This window comes from Mya arenaria, chromosome 15 (genome assembly GCF_026914265.1).
Source record: "Mya arenaria isolate MELC-2E11 chromosome 15, ASM2691426v1".
NCBI classification, from domain to species: domain Eukaryota; kingdom Metazoa; phylum Mollusca; class Bivalvia; order Myida; family Myidae; genus Mya; species Mya arenaria.
In genome coordinates, this window is record NC_069136.1 from 54,470,575 (window position 1) to 54,480,484 (window position 9,910).

Below are 9,910 nucleotides of genomic sequence, written 5' to 3' on the forward strand. Positions count from 1 at the left end.
ACTTATAGGGTGATAACTCAACCGTTCATGCATCAGGTTCAAATGTGATTTACTTATAGGGTGATAACTCAACCATTCATGAATTAGGATAAACTGCTATTTACTTATAGGGTGATAACTCAACCATTCATACATCAGGAAATACTGCTATTTACTTAAAGGGTGATAACTCAACCATTCATGAATTAGGATAAACTGCTATTTACTTATAGGGTAATAACTCAACCATTCATGCATCAGGATATATTGTTATTTACTTAAAGGGTTATAACTCAACCATTCATGCATCAGGATATACTGTTATTTACTTAAAGGGTTATAACTCAACCATTCATGCATCAGGATATACTGTTATTTACTTAAAGGGTTATAACTCAACCATTCATACATCAGGAAATAGTGTTATTTACTTATAGGGTGATAACCATTCATGAATTAGGATAAACTGCTATTTACTTATAGGGTGATAACTCAACCATTCATGCATCAGGATATATTGTTATTTACTTAAAGGGTTATAACTCAACCATTCATGCATCAGGATATACTGTTATTTACTTAAAGGGTTATAACTCAACCATTCATACATCAGGAAATAGTGTTATTTACTTATAGGGTGATAACCATTCATGAATTAGGATAAACTGCTATTTACTTATAGGTTGATAACTCAATCATTCATGCATCAGGATATACTGTTATTTACTTAAAGGGTTATAACTCAACCATTCATACATCAGGAAATAGTGCTATTTACTTAAAGGGTGATAACTCAACCATTCATGAATTAGGATAAACTGCTATTTACTTATAGGGTGATAACTCAACCATTCATGCATCAGGATATATTGTTATTTACTTAAAGGGTTATAACTCAACCATTCATGAATTAGGATAAACTGCTATTTACTTATAGGGTGATAACTCAATCATTCATGCATCAGGATATACTGTTATTTACTTAAAGGGTTATAACTCAACCATTCATACATCAGGAAATAGTGCTATTTACTTAAAGGGTGATAACTCAACCATTCATGAATTAGGATAAACTGCTATTTACTTATAGGGTGATAACTCAACCATTCATGCATCAGGATATCCTGTTATTTACTTATAGGGTGATAACTCAACCATTCATGAATTAGGATATACTGTTATTTACTTATAGGGTGATAACTCAACCATTCATGAATTAGGATAAACTGCTATTTACTTATAGGGTGATAACTCAACCATTCATGCATCAGGATATCCTGTTATTTACTTATAGGGTGATAACTCAACCATTCATGCATCAGGATATCCTGTTATTTACTTAAAGGGTGATAACTCAACCATTCATGAATCAGGATATCCTGTTATTTACTTAAAGGGTGATAACTCAACCATTCATGAATCAGGATATCCTGTTATTTACTTAAAGGGTGATAACTCAACCATTCATGAATCAGGATATCCTGTTATTTACTTAAAGGGTGATAACTCAACCATTCATGAATCAGGATATCCTGTTATTTACTTAAAGGGTGATAACTCAACCATTCATGAATCAGGATATCCTGTTATTTACTTAAAGGGTGATAACTAAACCATTCATGAATCAGGATATGCTGTTATTTACTTTTGGGGTGATGACTCAACCATTCATGAATTAGGATATACTGTTATTTACTTATAGGGTGATAACTCAACCATTCATGAATTAGGATATACTGTTATTTACTTATAGGGTGATAACTCAACCATTCATGCAATAGAAACAAATCAACAATTAGCATACAAATTATGATGCAAACAAAGTTATCATAAAAGGACAATAACTCGCATAAGACAAAATGTACGTTTAGTCTGGTCCATTGTTCAATTGATAATACAAGGCCACTGGCCTAAAATACCTTTTTTAACAAACATCCTAACTACGAAGTACATATGCTAATTTCTTTTTCAAATACCAATAAAGAATCTTGGAGATTGTACACGAGTTCACACAAGAAATGCTTTTTCTTTGAATATTTGATGAAATAAACAACACCTTTTACATTTACAAACATTGGTAATTTAAATGTCTTGGTACTTTGATAAAAAAATATGGAAAAATTGTAGAGTTCCAAAATGTAATGTACTTTTACATGTGTATAAAAATTGAAAAATAATGCAATTGTTATACATGATCTTCTGATGCTCATGTGATTGTTGAAGATTATAGACTATGATACCCTTATCTTTCTTGAATGTTTCAAGTATTGTATTATACTGTTAATGATTGCTTGAATTGCCGTTGTAAGTGTTATGAATATTTATATGAAAAACTACAGAAACAAGTCTAGTAGTCATAAGTTTAAACATACCCCCCGTTTAATGGCACAGGGTTAACGCCAATGACAGATAACACAAAAACAAGGCATCACAAACCAAAAACATGGCTTGAAGACCATATTGTATATGTTATCTTAAAACAAATGTGATTATTTTTGTATAATTACTGTAATGACCAAATCAACTATAAGAATACCTTAAAACTTTGCTCTCTCAGATAGACTGCTTTGCATATTTGTTTTATCTTGGTGGGAAACAGTGATATAAGACTGGTGTCAAAATATCAGATCGCAGTTTTTAATATTTACGGTCGAAACTTCAGTTTTGTGGCTAAAAGTTTTACTAACGCTTTAAAAAATGAGTTTTAAAACATCAATTTACGAACGTAGATATGAAAACCTGCGATATAATTGTTTGTCATCATTCTTATTTAGCTGGTTCTTAGACATATACGCATACCAAAAAGCAAATGACAGAAAGTCACTTAAACAAAATTTCGCATATCCAAGTCAAGAAAAAATACGTTTTCAATGGCTTTACTGACGATATCTGACAAAATGGAACATTCTCTGTCTTCTTTTGAATATTTACTGCACTCACAATTACTAGCTATATATATTGACGCTAGAAAATTGTGTGAAACTTGCCAAAGATGTTTTGGATAATGATAATGCTAAAATATTATCAATCGTTCATTTAAGATCTTTACTTTCTTACGACCCTGTATTAAAACTCTTATGGAATGAATGGAAATCAAGCAAATCTAAAAATAATATTTGTGTCACGCGTTTTTTTTTAAAGTACAATCAAAGATAATATAAATAACTTAAAAAGAACTTGAGAATCTGAGAATATGTTAGTGAAAATATCAGCAAATGCCGTAGTTATCAAACAATCAGCATACATATACATATAAGACATTGTGCAATACAAATAAAGCATGACGCATCATGCTTATGGAGCACATAGTGGTTCCGGGCTGGTATTCAATATTGGTCTAATTGGATCTAAGAACGATGTAGCTAATCGGATTAATTGTTATTAATAACTGATCAATAGGGTGAATGAACTCAATGATGTATGACAAAAAGACTTAACTTAAGATGAATGTTGAATACCACCCCCGATGATTGAATCTTAGAAAAAATATAAACACGAATCAATGGTAAAAAGTTATGATATTTTAAACACGGTTTTCGCGTAAGTATGTGTCCAACCAAGACCTTCAATGCATTGAAATGCAGATAAATGTCCATATTTTTTATATAAAAATCAATTCTGCAGGTAAGATCACCTATAGGTGCATGTGTTCAACCCATATACTACCATGTGAATATTCAGATTGAAACACTTAATACTTGTATTAAGCTAATGACTCGCTTGTCTCTTTTGTGTTTGACGCTGTTGTTTACGTATCTTTGAAACCGTGTCTGTTGTCATTGTATTTAACATCATGAACCAATTCGATTTTATACTAAAATGAAGAACTCGGTATTGTTTCGCTGCTTACTATACCCGAATAGAGAATCTTTTGAAAACTGCGGCGTTTTGTCTAGTGTGCTCCCCTTGCTTGGCGTATAATGGCCAATGAGTACTGAAGTTGTGTCCATTTGTCCTTGTCGCCACCTTTGTCGGGATGATACCGCGAAGCATGTTTTCGATATTGCGTGTTTATTTCACTGTTGGAGCTCGACTGCGGCAACCCCAGAAAACGGAACGCATTTTGCAGAGCCAAAGGTTTCGGCAGACCAAAGATCCAATGTGTTAAATGGTCCGAAAACAATTGACCAGCTACAGCACAGGCACTAGATACGACACCACCTGCTATAGTCCCAATAGCAGTACCGATAGGCCCACCGATCGCATTACCGACTCTCATACCAACTATTTCACCTCCAATGCCAGCTATTCTAGCTCCAACTGCAAACCCACCATCCATTATGTTTTTAACACATGTTTCTCCTGAAATTTCATCTTTCCACCAACGCCTCAGATTTGTTCGAACATCAGCCTCAAGGCAATCCTCTATCAAGCGAACTTTGCCAGCATTTCTGCGCCTTCTCCCTCTTTGAACAGCGTGTTGCATTTTACTTGTATGGCGAGAATACTTCGTTATTTTCCGAAAATATCCTTTAATTACACTTCAAAGTTTTTTCGTAGGTCTTCACCAATCTGAAATATTAAACTTATAATTTTACTGTCATAATAGTAGTCCATCTAGTTTAAACAGCGCAGTTGCCTCAACGGTAGATGCGGCTTATAATGACTCTTGAATCCTGGCTGGCAAAACTAGTGATATGACTGAGATCTACTCAAAGGCACTTAATGTACTTTGCCTTCAGTGAACCACTCCATTGTCAACAACAATTAAAATACCCTTGATAGCCCAACACATTATAACCTACACAAGTGTATCGACACAGAGCTGTACCCTATGACGTTGAAACTTAATAAGTCCCCCCCCAAGCGTTATATAACTATGTTTTGCCTCCAGATAAATCTGTTCATATGTACCCGTGGACATATGACCAATTAACCCACCAACCAACGGACTTGTAAGTTTTCGTCCTTTCATTCGACACAAGTCTGGAGATACAGGGGCCGGTGTGCCCGCTGAGGGCATTAGCATACAGCGCCACCTTAAGTCATTATTGATATGGACACAGGATGTTGGTGCGAAAGCGTGGCCTAAACATAATTGCGCCAAACCAGATCGCTTTCCTGCGCATTTCTTGATGTTACATATGAAATCGGACCACTTTCCATTGAAAACAACCTTGGATATATGCCGGTACATAAGTTTAGGTAGTCCGTAAAATTGATAATAATGATAATTATTATTATTATTAATAATAATAATAATAATAATAATGATAATAATAATAATAATAATAATAATACGTTTCATAAAACTGAATGGTCTACACATGTTTTTCGTATTTCTTAGTTCAAATTAATTCACTGTTAAGTGTATAATTGCATAAGTAATTATATCTTTCATAGACTTACGTCCTAAGGCTTAAGTACTTACTTGAAATTATTACGCGATCTACTTGCATCGAAGTTAGATTTCACGAATTCTCACATAACAATCTGAGGTTGCTTTTCGATGGAAAATATCCGAGGTGTTCCAATTGAGTATATATATATATATATATATATATATATATATATATATATATATATATATATATATATATATATATATATATATATATATATATATATGTACTGTAATAGTTTCGTAGTGAGTGCCTGATTGTATACAGACATGACATTCTATATTCGTATTACCGCAGTGCATTCGGAACTCCTCGGCATTTTTTATCGAAAACAACCTCGGATGTTTGCCGGTACATGGGTAGAAGTAGTCCGCATTTTTTTTAAATTATATCATTAATCAAATGTTGTGTTTTAGCTTGTATTAATTGGTTTTAAGTTTAATTGATTGTCAGTTAAATGTATAATTGCAAACATAATAAAGACCCCCAAGAGTAAAGTAATTAAGTTTAACTGCTAAAATAAATTACTACGCGATCTACTTGCAGCGGACTTAAACATTTCTGAGTATGTAAACCGTCCATATACATCCAAGGTTATTATCGATAAAAATGGCCAAGGAGCTCCGACTGGCCGCAGTGTACCTGTACTTTACTTGCTTTACCCCGTTGTACGCCTTTCCCAGTTTAACCATGGTCTAACTTTGTTAAATATTTTCTTTCACAACGGTTACACACGTGTGTTTTCTGCGATGTCTGACGAAGAAAGAAATTTTCTCGGGTAGTCACGTTCCAAATGTAAATAATGTGTAGCAACCACGCGTGTTTATTAATAACTAAGAAGTATTTCCGAAACGTGCATTCGAAATTAATTTATATCTGCTATTATAAAGGCAAAATGTCAAGAGTATAAAAATATAAAGATCTAATTAAAATGTCAATGCCTGGTTTAATAGAGACATGTATCTTCCGTAGAATTAATGCAAAATTAGTGTTCGACAGTACTATCCGATCTTTTTTGTGTACGAGATATGACTAATTGAACGACATTTCTTTTACAACAATATTGATTCAAAATCATAATAATTGATTGGAATTTCTCACTTTAATTTTTAACTCTTTGAAACTTTCTGTCATATGGACAGAATAAGCAATAAAAGTGCATTTTTAAGTGTTCTATTTTGTTGTCGAACAATGAATTGAGCGCTACAAGACAACAATAAATAAATAAGTACCATAGTATCGTCATTAGAAAACCGCCCTTTCACGGTCAGTGAAAAGTTATGCACCAGTCAATTGTAACGACGGCCCCTCAAGGTCCGGGGAATAGCGGGGACTTTGAATTTCGGTCCAGCCAAGCCCGGGTAAAACTCCCGCTCTGCGGGGACGAACTGATGGTAAAATCCCCGCCAAATGCCTCCGCACCCCAGGAACCCTAAGTAAGACACATTCCCCGCTATATTTGGCGCGAATACAAAACCACCGAATTCACCCGGCACTGCGGGGCCACCGGGAAGGTAAAAACACGGCCCATTTCACCGACTATCCCCAGTATACCCCCGGACCTTGGGGGCCGTGGATACAATTGACTGGTGCATTAGTACTAAGTATAAGAACCCACTGGAGGCTTTAAGTAATAGTTAAATGACGTAAATTAAAATCTTAAAGATAAAGAATGGGCGGAGTGAGCGAAACGAGCGAGCCCCTCTTAACCTTTAAGATTTTAATTCAGGTCCTCTAACTGACTCAGAATATAACCTCATTGGCTGACACATTGTCAACGCAAAATATTCCGCAGGGATTGTGTATCGGATGAGTGGCAGTGGGCGGACCTTTAAACACCCGTGAAAGTTGAAATTCCTAATGCTTTAGCCTAGAACTTAATGATTGCCTATATGCAACTTCATTAGTTCTAGATGTAGGTTGTATTTTAAATGTAGGTTGTGTTCTAAAGTTGGTTTACGCGTGCCAAAATCTACCAGTGCGCGGCTGAAATTGTATACCATACACCGGTAATTAATACTGCATTTTTTGTGTCTCATCAAGTTGCTAAGGAAACTTAAATCAATGTTAAACAACACCGACATACCAAACATGGTAAATGTTATGACATATCGTTGGCCTCTCATCAAAATGCCGAAGCTACATTTTTTCCGGTTTCGGAATCTATCATATCACGAAATTTATAAAGGCGAGCCGCATCTTATTGCATCTAATGGCAGAATAAAAATCGTGAAAGAAAATGGCGTTGTATCAAGTGATCAAAATGTCGAACAATGAATGGACATCTCACAGACAATCCAATTTTGAACCTTAAGAAAGTGTAAATTCGGCACTTTCCCACGAAATAAAGTTTAAATATTCAAGAAAATACCCAAAACTCTACAACTGAAAACTTGGGATTTTGCAGCTTCTGCGTTTTGAAGTGAGACAATCGATACATTAGTCATATCACTGTCATTTATTGCCTTATACACTATTTAAGCCGTGCCTATCTTTCAAGTGTTTTCCTCTGAACAAGGAATATTTTCAACAAGGGTAATATTACGTGTAATGTTTCCTTGAAACCAATTGCGTCTTATTTAAATGAAATCATGAAACCCAATCGAAATGACATAATACAGACCATAATTAGAAGTGCTTAAGTGTTAGGCATCAAAGCTAGGGTTAAGTGAAAACCCTTGCTTGCAATATCGATTTGTGATTGTAAATAGTCGTTTTAAGCTGAATTAACGTATTTAACTGGTTATAATTCAATGGGCTTTTATTAACTACTCGCAAAATCAAAATTATATATATATTTGAAAACAACTCATTCGCCAAATTGATCGATTGAATTTTCAAACCAGTGAAATATTTTACTTATTTTTAAAAACAAATTATACATATACAATGTAATCGATTTTTTAAACATTCATTTGAAATATGACAGATCAATGCACGTTAAATTAAACATTATATATTTTACAATGATTGTAAAGAAAGTTACGATAACTTATACTGAGTCACTCTCGTTGGAACGATGTTGCGCGAGTGGTCATGTGTTGTGCGGGAAACCGGAGTGCCCGGAGAAAGCCCACTTGACCGGCATGGTTACCACAATGCACGTTGACATCAAGACATAGCATATTGTCCATAAGACAGGCATAGATAATACGATCAGTACGTAATGTGAATTAAATATTAAAACGTAGATTACCTGAATTCCTTTCCCACTTTCACACAATAGATTTAATATTAGTAAAGCGAAGAGAGGCAGGGTACTTACTAAACGGTTGAACTAACACGTGATTTCTTAAAGATGCACTCTTACTCCCAAATAAGTTATACCACAATTAATACAATTGTTTTAATTTACCGAAAAGGATGAATAAATATTGAAAATAATGTTTCTTATAAAAGACACCGTGTTGAATTTAAAAGAAAGGAGCAGAAAACACAGTATTACTACCTTATGAGACGATTGTTGATCACTGTAAATCTTTATGGACCCACCAGTCATTTAATATTTGTCCGTATTCAGCTATTAAATACACGGTTACAATCAGTTATTAATACTTTCCTTAAATGCATTATTTATTAAGTAACTAAAGGTTTATAGTTAAGATTTGTGTTTGTTATAAATGAGTATGTTTTGTTTTTAAATACGAGTGTCACTTTAATGTATGTGCACTTACCGTCCTAATGCTGCTTCCCCAACAGTTATATTATGTAATAGATATATGTATGTATTATGTATGTTTGCTGTAATTTTACATTTTTTTGTCTATTTTTATTTTTTTGTTTTCGGTTAGGCTCTAAACAGGGACTTTAAAAGTAGTTATTGTGTATGTAGCGTAATACTCGTGTAGAGATTTATATCGATCAGAAATCATAATCGATGGTCGGAATGAATCGGTCTAGCCTTTTCGCTTAACTTTACGATTATGTAATCTAAATAAGAAGTTAATAGACACGTTAAATCTTATGTAGTATCAAAGAATAAAAAGCTGCATTTAATTTTTTAACAGGTACATGTGTAACTAACAACATGAAAACAATCTATAAATCAATGATTCTCATTCAAACCTTTACGTTTATAGCTAAATATCAAAGAATTGATACAGTTTAGCTGTGTGTTTTTTAAATAAAACCTTTAAAGCCTAAAAAATCATTTTAATGCATATCTATGTTTACCCTCATTTGACTTTAATGACAAAAACAAAAAAGTGTATGTTCTGTGTACATATGAAAACATTTAAAGCGATATTTTGGTGCCTTTGAACTGGATAATTTGTGGCCACGTAGCTATTAATTTAAAAAAGGCTAATATTTATTTTAAATCTACAATATGTTTGTGCTTTTTTCTTTTCATTTTGGCTAAATACCAAATAATTGATACTGTTTATCTAACATTTTATGTTTGTAACCGAGCGATAGTCGATTCCTGGCTTATGCAATCGATTTTCGGCGACCTATGTCTAAAACGAACGGTTTTCAACAAAACTTGGTCATCTTTTATCCTTAATCGTCGGCACAAATTTGGTGTGTAGTTCCGAAAACAGCTCAGGGGTGAATGAATTTGTAGATTTACAATATTCTTTCTTTAGTTA

At 33.8% G+C, this 9,910-nt stretch overlaps 1 long non-coding RNA gene across 1 annotated transcript; it reads right to left on the reverse strand.

Moving 5' to 3' along the window:
- Positions 1-1,701: 1,701 nt before the first annotated feature.
- LOC128219530 (uncharacterized) lies at positions 1,702-8,829 on the reverse strand. Its single transcript, XR_008258568.1, has 2 exons — positions 8,770-8,829; positions 1,702-4,491 (listed from the first exon to the last, which is right to left on the reverse strand). It is a non-coding gene; the product is annotated as an uncharacterized LOC128219530 (long non-coding RNA).
- Between the last annotated feature and the right edge of the window lie 1,081 nt (positions 8,830-9,910).